Source organism: Culex pipiens, chromosome 3 (genome assembly GCF_016801865.2).
Source record: "Culex pipiens pallens isolate TS chromosome 3, TS_CPP_V2, whole genome shotgun sequence".
Classification (NCBI taxonomy): Eukaryota; Metazoa; Arthropoda; class Insecta; order Diptera; family Culicidae; genus Culex; species Culex pipiens.
This window is the reverse complement of record NC_068939.1, coordinates 141,550,698-141,567,909: the sequence shown is the minus strand read 5'-3', so window position 1 is coordinate 141,567,909 and position 17,212 is coordinate 141,550,698. Positions and strand designations below refer to the sequence as shown.

Below are 17,212 nucleotides of genomic sequence, written 5' to 3'. Positions count from 1 at the left end.
TTATTTTCTGATATTTTTACATAAAAAAACAGTTACTGCAAAAAACATTTATTTATCAACACCATTTTTTCACCATTATCACCTTTTTTTTTACTAAACACTAACACTTTTTGAAGCTGGAACTCTGCGGACGCGGACTGCTTGGGGAATAAGTGTCAACGTAGATTCCGCTTCCATTATTGGCGTTCCGTTAACTGCGACCCACGAAGCCATCGGCCACAGTTCCCGGGATGTACTACACCCTGGTGCCCTGGCAGGATCCTTTTTGTATTTCTTTCCGAATTAACCTCGTTCTTTTTTCCTGTTGAACATAAGTTTAATTATATTAGTTATTCCATATTTTTCTTTAATTTATTCACCAAAACGTGGCTGTGCTTAAAAAGCGTCATCCTCGGTCAACAAATGAAAATAAAAGAACAAATTGACAAGATGACGGTTATCACATTCGCCACGAAGCGGTTAGACAGAAATGACGTCACTTTCGACAGATTTTGCTCTGTCAGAATATTCTAAAAAAATTCTAACAGCAATCTAGCATGAATGATTCTAGCAGGATTCCGGCAGAACCAACTCTGCTAGAAATTTCCGTGACTGGGAAGTGTTGAAACGCTTGAAATTTCGGTGGGGACCATCCATAAACCACGTGGACACTTTAGGGGGAAGGGGAGGGGGGGTTTGTAGGGGGGTATGGCGATTGTCCACGATCCATACAAAAAAGTTAAAAGATTCCCAAAAAAGTGTCCACGTGGTTTATGGATGGTCCCGTGATTGACCATGAAATAAATTAAATAGCCAAAACACTTGAATATTAAATGGCATTGAAAATGAAACGTTCAACGACATACAAGTTCTCGCTTACCCAGTCACGAAATATTCTAGCAGAGCTGATTCTGTCAGAATCCTGCTAGAACGGTAGAACATTTCTGCTAGAATGCTGTAAGAATATCCAGCTCTGTAAGAACTCTGCTAGAATCCTGCTAGAACGTCGTGACTGGGTACTAGTCGTGCACGCTACCACTGCGCCGTCCGGCCAGTTGAAATCGGGAGTTTTTTTTGTGCTACTGGTTCTAGTCCTAGTTCTAGTCTCGCTTCTAGCTTTCGATAAAAGTCGCGCTAAAATCAATCAGTGAAACACATTAACGTGAAGACTTCCATCATTGTCATGATTTTTCGTTCAAAGATATAAATTTTGCGTCGCTTTCAATATTTTGACAAAATTCCTTCAACAAGTTGTTTAGAATAGTGCCCTAAACATGCTGATTCCTTTTGGTAACGATTATCCCATTCCTTGTTAAGTCATGGAAATCGTCATTAATTAATGATTGCCAACTAGGACGTCAATGACTGTGCCACAAAATTATATAAATTTTGAAGCACAATTGATTTAGATCAAAAATTTCTTCAGTGGCTTCAAGAAGGTAACAACTGGCACACGCTGATTCCATTTTGTGCTGAAATTCGTTAAATTGATTTTTCTACAGAATATTTTATAGTGATGATGATCAATTTTCTTCGAAAAAATCAACGGAAAATGAATTCACCTTAAATTCAAGTGGAAAGTCACGTTGACTTTGAATAGTGCCTGTTTTGGGTAGATCTTAAGATCAAATTCGTGTGTTTTCCTCATCACTTTAAATAGTCATGACAGTGGTGCAAATTTATGAGCAAAACACTTGAAAACTTGAGCCACCCGAATGAAAATAACGTGTCAAAAAATACCAAAAAGTCAATCGCCCAAACACTTGCATTTGATAGTGGTTTGGATTGATGTTGAAACACAAACCAGTTAAATCTATGATGTGGCTTTATTCAATCATTCAAGTGTTTGGGCACTTGAATAAAACGTGTGGCGAGGATATAAACATAAATAATTTATATTTATATACAGCAATTCCATTTGAAAAGAGCCTAAACCAAAAAAAAAGTTCTCCGATCGGGCTCAAAATTTTTCTGGGGGTTCCTTGGCCAAAATAATTAGACCCGTATTTTTTTGTTTGGCCATTAGGGTGGCCTACATCGTGCTAGGGTGGTTCAAAAAATGGCAATTTTCGTCATTTTTCGCAAAAACCACTTTTTTCTAAAAATCATATCTCCGCGCCATTTCATCCGATTTTAGCTGTCTTAGACGCAAAAGAAAGGTGATGAGTTTGGCTATTTGGGAAAAATAGTAAAAAGTTCCAAAAATCTAGCTTAACTATTGAAAAAGTCGTATGAAAACTTAAAATGGCGTTTTGACCGTGTCTGGACCAAAGAGCCTATGTCTGAAAATATTTTTATCGGATTCCTCGGAAAATTTCACATAACATATCAAAAAATTGGCGATGTCGAACCGTACGTTTTGGAGATACGATTTTTTGAAAATAAAAACTGCGTTTTTCGACGCGCCACGCGCAAAGACGGGAAAATGACGAAATCGGCAAAAAATCAACTTTTTTCACTAAAACTGCGATAACTTTAAAATTTCAGCGATGACCTATACATGTCTGGGTACCAAAATTTTCGTAATTGAGAGACGCAACTTTTGGTACCATAACATCTATAGGTCATCGCTGAAATTTTAAAGTTATCGCAGTTTTAGTGGAAAAAGTTGATTTTTTGCCGATTTCGTCATTTTCCCGTTTTTGCGCGTGGCGCGTCGAAAAACGCAGTTTTTTTTTCAAAAAATCATATCTCGGAAACGTACGGTTCGACATCGCCAATTTTTTGATATGTTATGTGAAATTTTCCGAGGAATCCGATAAAAATATTTTCAGACATAGGCTCTTTGGTCCAGACACGGTCAAAACGCCATTTTAAGTTTTCATACGACTTTTTCAATAGTTAAGCTAGATTTTTGGAACTTTTTACTATTTTTCCCAAATAGCCAAACTCATCACCTTTCTTTTGCGTCTAAGACAGCTAAAATCGGATGAAATGGCGCGGAGATATGATTTTTAGAAAAAAGTGGTTTTTGCGAAAAATGACGAAAATTGCCATTTTTTGAACCACCCTAGCACGATGTAGGCCACCCTAATGGCCAAACAAAAAAATACGGGTCTAATTATTTTGGCCAAGGAACCCCCAGAAAAATTTTGAGCCCGATCGGAGAACTTTTTTTTTGGTTTAGGGGTAATTCTCCGCCAACTCACACAGCAGTTGCCCCGACCCCTCTTCGATTTGCGTGAAACTTTGTCCTAAGGGGTAACTTTTGTCCCTGATCACGAATCCGAGGTCCGTTTTTTGATATCTCGTGACGGAGGGGCGGTACGACCCCTTCCATTTTTGAACATGTGAAAAAAGAGGTGTTTTTCAATAATTTGCAGCCTGAAACGATGATGAGATAGAAATTTGGTGTCAAAGGGACTTTTATGTAAAATTAGACGCCCGATTTGATGGCGTACTCAGAATTCCGAAAAAACGTATTTTTCATCGAAAAAAACACTAAAAAAGTTTTAAAAATTCTCCCATTTTCCGTTACTCGACTGTAAAAAATTTTAGAACATGTCATTTTATGGGAAATTTAATGTACTTTTCGAATCTACATTGTCCCAGAAGGGTCATTTTTTCATCTAGAACAAAATTTTTCATTTTAAAATTTCGTGTTTTTTCTAACTTTACAGGGTTATTTTTTAGAGTGTAACAATGTTCTACAAAGTTGTAGAGCAGACAATTACAAAAATTTTGATATATAGACATAAGGGGTTTGCTAATAAACATCACGAGTTATCGCGATTCTACGAAAAAAAGTTTTGAAAAAGTTGGTCGTCATCGATCATGGCCGTTCATGGTCACTCGCGACAGACACGGACGACGAAACAAAGAGAAACGCAAAAAGTAACTTTTTCAAAACTTTTTTTCGTAAAATCGCGATAACTCGTGATGTTTATTAGCAAACCCCTTATGTCTATATATCAAAATTTTTGTAATTGTCTGCTCTACAACTTTGTAAAACATTGTTACACTCTAAAAAATAACCCTGCAAAGTTAGAAAAAACACGAAATTTTAAAATGAAAAATTTTGTTCTAAATGAAAAAATGACCCTTCTGGGACAATGTAGATTCGAAAAGTACATTAAATTTCCCATAAAATGACATGTTCCAAAATTTTTTACAGTCAAGTAACGGAAAATGGGAGAATTTTTAAAACTTTTTTAGTGTTTTTTTCGATGAAAAATACGTTTTTTCGGAATTCTGAGTACGCCATCAAATCGGGCGTCTAATTTTACATAAAAGTCCCTTTGACACCAAATTTCTATCTCATCACCGTTTCAGGCTGCAAATTATTGAAAAACACCTCATTTTTCGCATGTTCAAAAATGGAAGGGGTCGTACCGCCCCTCCGTCACGAGATATCAAAAAACGGACCTCGGTTTCGTGATCAGGGACAAAAGTTACCCCTTAGGACAAAGTTTCACGCAAATCGAAGAGGGGTCGGGGCAACTTTTCCCGATTTCGTGTGAGTTGGTAGAGAATTACCCTTAGGCTCTTTTCAAATGGAATTGCTGTATATATATTTATAGGGCAAATGAAAACTTGCTGTCGCAGAGCATGAGTTTCCATCGGGTAGCGCAGACACGCGCTGGTCCCCTGACTGAAAAGTCCGTCCGACGTCCGTCGTTTGTCGTCCGTGCAATTGTACGACGTCGCACGACAATGTCGTACGACTTTCGCGCGAATGTCATACGTTTTTGCACCAAAATGTCGTGTGTGTCGTGCGATCGGTAATCGAAATTGTTCGACATTGTCGTACGACATTCGACAGACGTCGCACGGTTTTGTTATTTAGGATGTCGTGCCTTTGTCGTGCGCTGTAATTTCGGATTTCTAGGTTATGTTTCAATTAAAATTAGTTGTTTTTGGCATTAATTAATCATTTTAATTTATCTAGATTATTTTACAATGGGTTGGCACTTTTTGAAGAAAATAAATTTACTTTTCTTGCACGCGCGATTTGTCTGACGCTCCCAGTGGAGTTTGGTCGGTTGCCAAGAAGGTGCTGAAGGAGTTGGCCGGCGGATTGAAGAAGGTGTTCCGTCGGTTCAGGCGTTTCTTTGGCCAGGGTCTCCTTGTCCAATTTGTCATAGACGCCGGGAGTGTACAGCGGCCGGCATCGGTTCTTTCGGAACGCTTCCAGTTCTTGGCGTCCAGCACGGTTTCCTTCTACGTATTGTATTTGACCACGTTTGCAGATGTTTTGGGACCGGCAGTGCGCCAAGGCGACGGTCCCATCTCAGTTCGGCGAGTAGATTCGCGTTCTGGCAACTACAGGGGGTTGAGACGTTCGACGCGCGGTTGCATCGTCTTTGAACCTGTTAGAAGAAAAAACACTTTAAAAATAAAATTGATCGAACAGTTGGCTTAAGCCATTCTTACCAGAATTTTCATAGTAAACTCCAGCAGCAGATTCATGCCCTGCTGGGATTGTCTGTTTAACTGCGAACCGAACTTGGCCGCTGATGACCCGCGGGGTGCTCGTTACAGCATGTTTAGTTGTCTCATTTGGCCCATGTTGCCACCACTTTCTCCTCTTCCGCTACCACCTCCCATGCAATTTTTTTTTATCAATGTCGGCTGCAGCATCTTTTCCAAACTGTTGCGCAGATTCACGGACTTTTTGCGAGCCGGTGCAGCATTCTTGAGCTGATCACGCGAGTACTTTGCTTTCCTCCAGTCCACGTCGGGATCATTGTTACGGTGGAGGCCGTTGCTGGATTGGTGCTTGGTGTTGTCTCGGTTGATGGCGCAGGCAGGTGTGGAGTTCATTTCTTGTTTCAGGCTCAGTAGCGACGGGCGCTTCCTACTTGACGACGAGCGCATATTATTATTAATATTAATTATGTTATTATTTTTTTACTTACTCTTAGTATGTTACACTAAATTAACGACGACGAAAACCCTGTCGAGTGCAATTGCTGAGGGACAACATGTGGGCGGTCCGTTTGTTCTCGTTCACGCTTATTATCTCCACCAGATTCATGCCCTGCTGAGATTGTTTGTTTGGCTGCGATCCGGACGTTAGTTTCGGCATGTGTTGTTGTCTCATTTGGCCCATGTTCACACCGCCTCCTCCTCCTCCGCCCCCATCTCTCATGCAATCCTTGATGAACGTCGGCAAAAGCATCTCGTAGATGCTAATCCATGCCCATCCCGTTGGCACCTCCTCCATGGTTTAGACCAATTACGAAGATCCAGCCGGTTTTTCGTGAGCCGCATTCTTGCCGCATTCTTGAGCGGTATCAGCTGATCGCGCGAGTACTTTCGCTTGCCGGACGAATTGTTCGGACTCCACAAGTCAGCGCCGTACTCGATGAAGTTGGACTAACACGACTGTTTGGTAGGAATCATCCCAACGGTGGCGGCCGTCGCAGTCTAGGCGTAGGTTCCGTCGCCATCACAACGCCTGTTATCGTCGAACTCGGACTTGGGAACGGGCACGACGGGCGGTCCGTGTTGGTGACCGTGTGGTGGCTGATGATTCAGTGGAGGCGGATGGTGGAGATGTGGTGGTGATTTGTAATGCTTCGGTCCCATGCCGGCGGGAGGGCCGCTCAGTTCCGGAGTATCCTGGTGAAGATGATGTGACGAGTAATTACAACAGTCTAGTTCAACGGCATTTAGTGGAACCCCTGTTCCTATGGGAGGCGTTCTCCGGATCCGGGTATAGATGCTGCGAACGTCGTAAAGGAGGTTGAATCGCTGAATCGTTGTAAATCTTGTCCAGTACGTCCTCCTGTGTGCCCTGACACGATCCTCGGCACGATTCGGGGCTACCGCTGAGGCAACGGAACCTACTGCATCTGCGGTATTGAATAAAGTGGATTAGTGGCATCTTTCTTATTAAAAGCGCGACCGGGCGATGAAAGTGGTTAGTGGTATTTACTTTGACGAGACTGCGGTTGTCCCCAGCTGGATTGTGTCGTGCCCGATGGTGTTGGCCAGGATCGGTGCCGACTGTTTGTAGTACTGCGGCGGTTAGGCCGATGCTATTCCCGGCATCGAACTACAGTTCCACGGGTTACCTGGTATCCGGATGTCCATAAAAAGAACAATTTTAAATACAACGAAACTAACTACTGGTTATAACTTACTTTTTATGCTGCAATTTTGGTTTGCATTTATTCGTATTTTTTAACTACAATCTTGCACTTCTGTTCGTCATAACATGTTTTTGCTTGATTCAAACTGTCAAAGTATTTTCGTCGACACGGGCGATTCGTCAATCTGTCAAAAAATCGATGCGAAAAACCAATGTCATGCATGTCGAGTGTTTGTCGTTCGTTTGTCGCTCTTTCGACCAATCGATATCGAAACGGTAAAATCAAAACCGTGCGACAACTCGTACGACGTGCGACATTTTTCAAACAGGGTCGTAAATAGCGAAAAGAAAATAATATTTTTATTATCACATCGACTGCACTCAGGATCAGGAACCACCGACTGGTAAAAGACGTCGTTGCCTTAAATGACTTTGGCAAAAATCAAACCGGAGGTAACACACCTGTGTTCAGACTGACTTGATTAAAACTGTTCCAACACATTGAAATAGTTTTTCTCTTTGCTAAGGACCGGTCGAGCACTACGTTCGCGAAAACTTAGATGTCGTTGGTCAGGCTCCACTTCGAACCAAAAGTAACATTCAGGAGTTTAGTGCCTGGAACGTCCTCAAATTCGCGCCAACGGGAATCTTGTATTTCGTTAAGGTGAATAACGTCGACGGACAAAACGTAGATGCAGATGGCCCCAAAAACGAGTGCGCATCCGCACTTTAGTGCCCCTGCTGGAATGCGCAAGAAACCGAGCCAATGGAATTGTCGTCTTTCGTCAAGATCAAAGACCTTGATGAATAGAAGGCCGACATCGATGGTGGAACGCCGCTAGAAACCGCCCCAACACAACGGGAATCTCGGACTTCAGTGCCCCTGTTCCCGTACTGAATAATATCAACGAACCGGAACAACCAAATATTAGGCTTATACGACAACCTTTCTACTTATTCTCGTCAACTGCAGCAAACCTCAAGCATGGTGAATATTTATATAGGTAGTTAGTATTCTGATCCTCAAACAAAAGGGGATGCCTGACAGAAACGTTGAAAGTAGAATTTTCTTGGTTGAAAAAGACGCGACGCCACCTTGGATGCCACATATTATTGGCAAGTAAGGTGACGTCATACATGCAATGCAAATCCAAAAAGCATCTAGATAATAGGTTTCCCAGAAGCGGTTGAAAAGCCTATTTGCTGATCATGATGGTGTTCAATGAACATTTTATCGACATATCCAATATCTTACCACTTGCCTGCCCTCCTGAAAAGAGTCTTAAAAAGAATCACAAACAAGTAGACCGTTCATCAGTTTCATGTGAACAGCTAGTCAGAAAATATTATGTCACATCGCATTTGGCCTAACACTCTATGTACTTGAATCTTACGTCCCAATTAGAGATGATGTCTGCAACGCAACAGGTTTTGCTGCGTTTAAGCAGCGACATGCCGTTCAATACTATATCGATGCCAACATTTCAAAAAGCATCATGTATACACCATCCTTTTTGAGAAAAACGCATTTGAATGTTGAGCACCCATTTTCAATTCCCATTTTAATATAAAAGCAAAATAAGATGTTCTAATGATAACAAACGATGAAAAACCTTGCTTTTATTGATACTTGATCATCCAAATTCAATAAAACATTATTTCCGTAATTTTATTTGAAAAAAAAAAAACAAACATAACTTCTTTTGAAATCACCAACGTCTATATCACCCTGCTGTCATTGAGGGGGACGCTTTGTTATTTTCGCACTTTTTCATACGATTTTTTCCATTTTTTCAGTTCGACTATATAAAAAAGTGCAATCGTAGTTGAACTGAAAAAATCGTATGGGGAGGTGCGAAAACGAACTCAGCAAAGTGCGATTTTCAGCTCCAGTGTATCGAGTGCGGCACTAGAGTTATCTAAAGGTGTATTCACATTATACCGCATCCGCAGCCGCAGCCGCATCCGCACAAAATTTGACAGTACGGACGCACAGTGCGGACGCGATTTCTCCAATGCATTTCATATGCAGCCATTCACACTGTTCCGCATCCGTATACGGATCCGTACTGCGGATACGGATGCGGAACAGTGTGAATGGCTGCATATGAAATGCATTGGAGAAATCGCGTCCGCACTGTGCGTCCGTACTGTCAAATTTTGTGCGGATGCGGCTGCGGCTGCGGATGCGGTATAATGTGAATACACCTTAAGGGCGATCTCACGCACACTAGCGCACCATTTGTTTTGCTGGCTGGTACAAAATTTAACCTCAATTTTGTTCGTGTACGTATACGCAATACATGCGCACGTAGATAACTCTCTAAAGTTTCAGTTTCAAGATGGCGGCGAAACTCGTGCGGAACTAGCGCGAGTTTCTTCAAAAAAACACTTTGACAGCTCTGAGTGCGGCACTCAGTGCGGAACTAGCCCTCAAACGAACGTACCAAAAATTGCAGTACTAGAGCCATCGTGGTGAATAAATCAATCAAACGAGTCAGCGGTGCGTGCGCGTGTGAGTGAGACCGCGAGCAGTCCAAGCTCGTGGTGTGCGTGTGTTTTCGCAACAGCCCAAGATACTTGGGTGTTTACCGTGCTACCGGCGAATTTCGAAGTCGATTTATTGCGATTTTTAAAGACAAAACTGTAATTTTAAAGCGTTTTTGAGCTTGTTAGCTTCTAAAATATGTAAGAGTACTCATTGGGTTTGTTTTGAGAAACTTGGAAGCGTTAAATTTCCTTTAAATTGAAGTCCCAAATTCTGTCTTTAAATTTCGCAACTGTCATCGGTGCTCACCTTTGGCTCTTGGCGAACCGACTACGTGGTCAATTTGTGTGCGAAGAGTGTAATTTTGTCATCGTCGCCGCAGTTCGATCGTCGTCGCATCCGTTCCCGGACGGTTCTCTGGTGCGTTTTTCTTCCTTCTGGTCCGTCGTTGTGTGTCCGATCCGTGGTGTCCCCGTGGAACCTGCCAGCACAAAGGTGTGCACCGTGTGCGTGTTAGTGTGTATCGGATTACCTTTTCCGGAGGAGAAGCGCAGTGCAAAAATTGTAAGTGCTCGATTTTTTCATCCGGCGGCGGCGCCGCTCACTGCCTCTACCTTCCTCTGTGTCGCCGATGACCGCCCCTCGGGGGAACAGAAGATTTTTCCTAGCCCTAAGGAAACAAGTCTCATTTGAAGCAAATTTGGAAAAACTGCAAAACATTCGCAGCAACGCCGTACATTCCGGCGTCCTAGCGGTACACGGTTCCGGGTAGGAAAGAAAGCAAAAATTCTCGCCCCATGTCCAACACCCGAGAAGAAGCATGATGGCGGCCGTGTATGAATATTCGCCTTTCTCCCCTGGGCCCTGTCTGTGGATCGTGAAGACTGGTCGAAAAGAAGGAAAAGCTGACTCTTAACCCGGTTGAACCCGCTGGAATCGATTCCAGAACGTCAGCGCACGGGTCATCCACATCTACCGGGAGAGGTGGTTCCACTGGGAGTGTGTGTGTGTGCGCGCTCGCGCGGGGGAAGGGGCGAACGAACTCTTCTTCACGCTTATTATACACACACTCAGGCTGCTGCTGCCCTGTCTCTCCGGGTTCGCGAGGGGGCACCCACGAAGAAGTGGCCTGCGGAGGGAGAAGTAGCGGCAGCAGGTCCACAACTAGCAGCAGAATCAGTTGCGCTTAGCGCGTTCCTCTTTGAACCGTCGTCGTCATCAGATTTTTCCTCTGCTTTTTTTTTGTTGTTCCTTTCCCACTATCTTTCTTCATTCGCGGCACGGCCGCTTTGGCTGGTTGGCCAACCAGGCGATCCGCGAGTTTCATGTAATAATGGTGCTGGCTGTTGCTAGTTCTTCAGCAGCGGCAATTGAGGTTTTGCAGCGCGACTGTGTTTCAAATGAAGGTGGCGCCAAAATGAGGTTACATGCCAAAAATCGTATTCCTTTCTGCTGGATTGAAGAACAAAATCGCTTATTTCTCATGATTCCCTGCATCAATCTTCATGAAACTTGTTGCAAAAGACGAGAAAAATTTTTTGCTTTAAAATAATGAACATCAACTTTTGGGCGCGCAAAAATTTGTGACCTTTTTCTTTAAAAAACATGTTTTGGAACACGAAAAAATGAGTTTCCCTGTATATACCAAGGAAATAACCAGTTATATAGTTGATAACAGATGTGTTAACGTAAATTCAACAATTTGTATTGATTTTTGACAGACTTTCTTGCCAAATAGTCCAAATTACTATCTTTTTCTAAATTTACAGTTTTCTCATAGAAAAATCAAACAAATATTGGAAAGTTATACACCAAATTGTTGGAAATAATTTTTCTCGTCCAAATCCGGCATAAGTTTTATAAAAATGTTGATTAGGAAGGAAAAAACACATTTTTTCTAAAAATCATAGGTTTACGCTATTTGTTTATAGGTGGCGACACGCGTCTTTTAGCTTTGCTGCAAATTCTCTATAGTAGCAACTAGATCGCCGCAGTAGATCGCAAGCGATGAGTTTTCGCTTTTTAAATAGTAAACGGAGCGACTGAGAGCGCGTCCCACCGGCTTTGATCGGTGAAGTTTAATTCGTCGGAATGTTAATTTATTGCTGTGAATTAACTTGCTCTTGATATTTTCGATATAGGTATTTCAATTTAAATATTTTGAAAACATTCATAAGATCGGGTGTCATAAAATGTTTGCAACACGGAAAAACTGGAAAAGTTTTACGAAACTTCCGCGAGTCTGGAAAAGTCTTGTTATAGAAAAGTCAGAGTAGGGGAAATCTACCCTTTCCAATCAAAAACCTATCTTCGTCATATGGAGAGTTTGATGCTCGATTAAAGCTCCAAAAATACTATTTGGGCTATAAACTTACCAGCAACAGCACCGCCTCGAGTAAGCACGCAAATGTATGCCACTTACTGGCGAAAAAGATCACATTTAATGCACTTTTGATCATAATTTGTATTTTGCGAGACCACTTCTCATAATTTTGTTGGCACACACAGTGACACACACGAGAATCCCTCAAACGCTTAATGAATATAGCCAAAATTAACTTTTCACTTTCGCTTACTTTTTCACGGCGCTTAAGATATGAAATTGCTTCCAACTACCGGCAACATGTTCTTTTGATCATTATTAAGGCACTCAATTGAAGAATAATCCCGAAAAATGTAATAAATTAGCAAGCGCCATCAAAAAAACAAACGCGCCAAGTCGTTTGACGTTTCAATTTTCACTTTGCATTCCACTCGAAGGCTGAAGAAAACCGAGCGAGAGACGAAGGCAAAAAAGAACAAAGGCTGGCCGTCCACACCACCAGCAGCACAGCCAGCGATGCCAGGAAACTTTCCCTATAAATGCCACTTTTCGTGAGTGTTCGTTTGAACTGTCAGCGCAAATGGCAACACTCGACAGAGTGTTGGAAGAAAAAAGAACTAAGCCGATATTAGAAAAATGGGCGTGGCCCAATGCATTCGCCTCGATTAGAATACCCTTGGGAATTTTTTTTTGTTAAATGCTCGGTAAAGAAATAGAATAACTTTTAGTGAAAGTGAAAATAAACAGAAATGTTCACAAAAACTTGCTCTACTCGTTGGTGTACTTGGTTTTAGTAAAATTCAAGGGAGACTCTAGATTATCCAGCATCATTCAAACACGACCGCTTATTAGGATTAAAATGGGTAGATTTCCCCTAGTTATGCCGTGACATACCCAGAATAGCGTTGAATAACCTAGTTCATGTTAAATAATTTTGTTCTTCAAAAACGCTAGATTTCATGAAAGTGTTATGAAATCTAGGTACTTGAAGTTTACATCCGTGTTAGGGAAGGGTTTGATTTTCAAATTTGTATTTTTTGCGGCTTCCCGAAGAAAAAAAAATTAAGGTGGGGGAAAAATGTATTATGCCCAGTGCCACTCAAAACACTCTTATTTAAATTAAAATCGAGTTGTGGCGCTATAAGGCTTTCTAGTCACAAATTTACCAACACATTGAAAGTATATTTACATGACAGCTGGACGTTTGTTTGCATCAGGTTTCCTATCTCTTTCTAGCAAAAATTTTTTTGTCAGGCGACTTCTAGCTGGTTTTTTTGACTGGCTGCCCGATATGTCAGACAACATAATTCGCAGGGCTGTGACAGCTACAGCTCGATCATTGTTTGCATCAGGACACTGTGACGAGGAGTTCGTCATTTTTGAGTTAAATTATATTTTTTTCACTGGGCTTAGAAAGCCTTATAACCACGGCAAAAAGTCGCCAATGCATTCGTGGATATAAAATGTTCCATCCCAGAAAAATTCGGCGTACCAAAACTTCTTTCAACGTGGTGCTCACAACGAATATTTGCCTAAAACGCTTCTTGCTTTCCTGTACATTCAGAAATGTGTTGTTGTTTGAACACTCCGTGCTCAAACTCGCGCTCAGTGGCGCACTACAGATGTTAACAAATGAAGGAGCCATTACACTACCGCAAACAAACAAACAAACTCGCACTTTTTCGTGCTTGACAGTTTGCTACACTCGCAAACAAGGCAAAAACTGGCAAACTGTCAAAAATTGCGAGTTTGTTTGTTTGCCGTAGTGTAATAGCTCCTTGACTAGAAGAAGGTTAGGTGTAATCTAATCAAAAGCTTTTGCTTTTAGGGTGTTTTTAGAACCACCTTAAATCAGGGATATTCAAAAACACCTAATAAGCAAAAGAAAAGCTTTGTTTTAGGACCTTTAAAAAAATCCAGTTTTGAAAGATTGGCTGCGCCAGAATTGTATAAGATTAAAATAAAGTTTTCCCACATTAAATTAATCTTTGAAGAAAAAATTGGTTTGACCCTAACTGTTGTCAAACGAACGGGGTCACTTTTTAGTCACTTCACACTTTAGGAGCTATTACACTACCGCAAACAAATCAACAAACTCGCGCTTTTTCGTGTTTGACAGTTTGTCAAACTCGCAAACTTAACAAATCCAGGCAAACAAACAAATCTGGCAAACTGCAAAACTGTCAAAAATTGCTCAGTTGTTTTTTTATGTTTTTCATAGTTGGGGCCATCCATAAACCACGTAGACACTTTAGGGGGAGGGGGGGGAGGGTATGGCGGTTGTCCTTGATCCATACAACAAAGGTTTTTTTTGTATGGACGGTTGTCCACGAATGGGGGGGGGGGGGTAACAGATTCCCAAAAAAGTGTCTACGTGGTTTATGGATGACCTCTCTAATACCTGCTTTACACTGATGTACAGGGTGGCCACTCAAGTCGGGAAATCGGGAAAGTCGGGAAAAAGTCGGGAATTCGCCAAAATCCTCCAAAAATCGGGAAAAAGTCGGGAATTTATGATTTTTTATCAAAAAGTCGGGAAAAGTCGGGAATTCTAAGCATACTTGTTTGAAAATTATTTTTTAACTCTTGAATAATTTTGTAATATTTTGTGTAATTTTCAAATTGAAATCGTTCAATTCTGCTTTAGTAACTAACTTTAAATTTAAGGTTCTTTTCACTATTTCAATATATTTGAGTATGGAAAAGCTGTTTAAGACCTTCAAAATCTTAAATAATATTGGAGACTTTGACACAGATCTTCATAATATTTTTCATGAATCATATGATCTATATTAATTTTTGTTTATCAAACAAGAGGTTAAGTTAATGAACAACTAATATAAAAATAGAGCCTAATGGCCAGCTTAGAGTTATGATTCTATTTCATTTTGTCACATAGATTTAATATTTGAAAACAGATTCCAACTTGAGTTTGGAAATGGTTTTTTTGGTAAAATTTCAAACTAAATTCATTAAGTAATTAAAAATATGTTTTTTTTCAAGTGTTACCTTTAAACTTTTTTTGAGAGTATGGGTAAATTACCTACTATACATAAAGCATGATCTTCAGATTTCGAAAAACTTAAATATCGAATAAAATCCAAAATTGAAAAACAAACGTTTTGAAAACATAAAGAAAATTTTGAAATTGCAAAATAAAACCAAAAAGTTTAGAGTTATTGCAAAACTGTTAAAAAAAATTGTCTCTTCAAACATTTTGCTCAAAATAAGTGGAAAAACATAAAAATTGAAAAAAAAAAAACAGTTAAATACTGACCACTAGATAAATTAACATTGATTAAAAAAACAATATCAAAAATTACAAAATTAAAAAGGGAACTTGGCAGAAAAAATAAAAAAATATAAATTCCTTGACATTTTTCTAAATCCTTTGAATGCATAATATCAGCAATTATGTTTTAATCATTCTTCGATTTAAAATGATGATGAAGATTTAAAAAAATAGGAACGAGATTTTAAGTTCAGTTATCTTTGACTTTTTGTCATTTCCAGATGAAATGAAGTATCAAAAACCATACTTTTACCAATTTAAAAAATAACATGTTAGTTATAAGTATTGTTGAAATTTCGATATTTTTTCAAATACTTATTGTTTGTGTTTCTACTCTGAATCATAATAATTAAATTCCATCTTTGAAGTTTTTTTTTCAAATTGTTGTTCTGTTTCTGATTTACTAAAAATACCTTAATTTGGATTATTTTTAAATTCATTTAATTTTTTTCGGTGGTTAAAATTGACTTTTCTTATAGAAAGTTTTTTGTTTGAAATCATTCTTTAGATAAGAAATGCGTATTTTTTTAGCATTCTGGAAAAGTCGGGAAAAAGTCGGGAATTTGAAAATGGGATTTGAGTGGTCACCCTGGATGTAGTTCAATCGAAGGACCGGACGAGAATACAAGTTGAAAATTCAGCAATCTTCAATATTGCCTAACTCGTAGGCGCTTCTGAAATTGAAAACTATTGAGAATTTTTAGAATTGATCCAACAAGAGATGGCAAAATTTATATCTATCACCTTAGAAATGTGAACACACCAGGATCTCGAACAACTCCTGGCTTCTTAGAGCATTCACCTTCCCAAAAAAAAATCCATCCAACTCTAAGCGAAACTTACTCGTGGATACCGTGGAGATTTTCCCTCATTCTCTTAAAACAGTGGAGCTTCAACAACTTCCGTCTTACAAATCCCGGTGCGGTAGAGATTAGAGCTGTTGAGAATTTGGTTCATGTTTAATTGGTTCTTCTCCCAACTATCAATTCTTAGGTAATTTTTCGATTCGTCCACAAACAATCTGATGTTTGTAAACAAACGACGCCATATTGCCAATGTTGTTCGGTAGCTCATATCAGGCCATTGCCGGGGCCCTGGGTTCTAACAAGGTTTTATGCCTCGGACTTGAACAGGGATGCCAGGTACACAGATTTGTCTTTTGAAGTTGTGTCCAGACATTTTGTGATGCACAGACAAACACAGACTTTTCACGCAGTAGTCCAGACTTTTCAAATTACGACCTGGCATCCCTGGGCTTGAAAACCAGATGGCAAACTGGATGTGGGAATTTTCACAGCATCGTAGCGTGAAAAAAATCTGATCTGTTTGTAAACACGCTCGTCTGTCAAAAAATATTCACAAATTCCTTAACTTAGCGAGAAAAGAAAATAAAGAGGAGCATTGAGTAACTTTAAGCCACATTGAGTAATTTTGAAAAATTGAGTTATACTCAATTTCTCTCTGTCCTACCCCTTGGATGGCAATGCCATGCCAAACGGTTTTATCGCATGCTTCGTTAAAACCAAGAGTGTTGTAACTGTCAAGTGCCATTAGGCATGTGAAAAGCTCGCTTAAAACCATAAGCTCCTAAAAGAGCATTTATCCCGACCAAATAGCAGTGCAAAAATATAAGGGCATCTCCAGCGCTGGGGTGCAAATCAAATTTGCACCCGGCTCATGAATACCGAGATCAAATTTGCCACCTTGAAAAAACTCCGTCATCCCCACCGCTAGGGTAGCAAATTTGCCACCGAAACAAGCCCACCGCGGGGGCAAATATGGGTTTTTATCATGTTTTGCTCATCATTTGCTACCCGATTTGATTCCCACCAAATTTGCTCTCGAGTTTGCCCCCGAGTCTTCCACCGCACGTGGCAAAGCAGGTATCAAATTTGATCTCAAGTTCATCTGTAGAAGAAAAATATGTGTCGGTACCTGTCGGGTACTCATTTTATGATACCCGACAAGTACCGGCAAGCCGGGGGCAAAGTTTTGAATGCGTGTTTCGGAGATTTTTGTATGTCTGCTATTGTGTATGATTCAAATATCCAAAAATTCAAAAATCCAGACCTGATTTGCTTCGATGTTTGCTAC

General features: G+C 40.3%; 1 protein-coding gene across 3 annotated transcripts in view; it reads left to right on the top strand.

Annotated features, from left to right (window-relative positions):
- The first annotated feature begins 9,835 nt into the window (after positions 1-9,835).
- The window catches only part of LOC120417497 (ribosome-binding protein 1), a 28,092-nt gene continuing 20,715 nt past the window's right edge, over positions 9,836-17,212 (top strand). For 2 of the 3 annotated variants that reach the window (XR_005605472.2, XM_039579573.2), the window contains exon 1: positions 9,836-10,067. The gene's annotated coding sequence lies outside the window, so the exon portion shown is untranslated. The remainder of the gene's footprint in view (positions 10,068-17,212) is intronic. The other variant, XM_039579574.2, reaches the window with a different exon arrangement.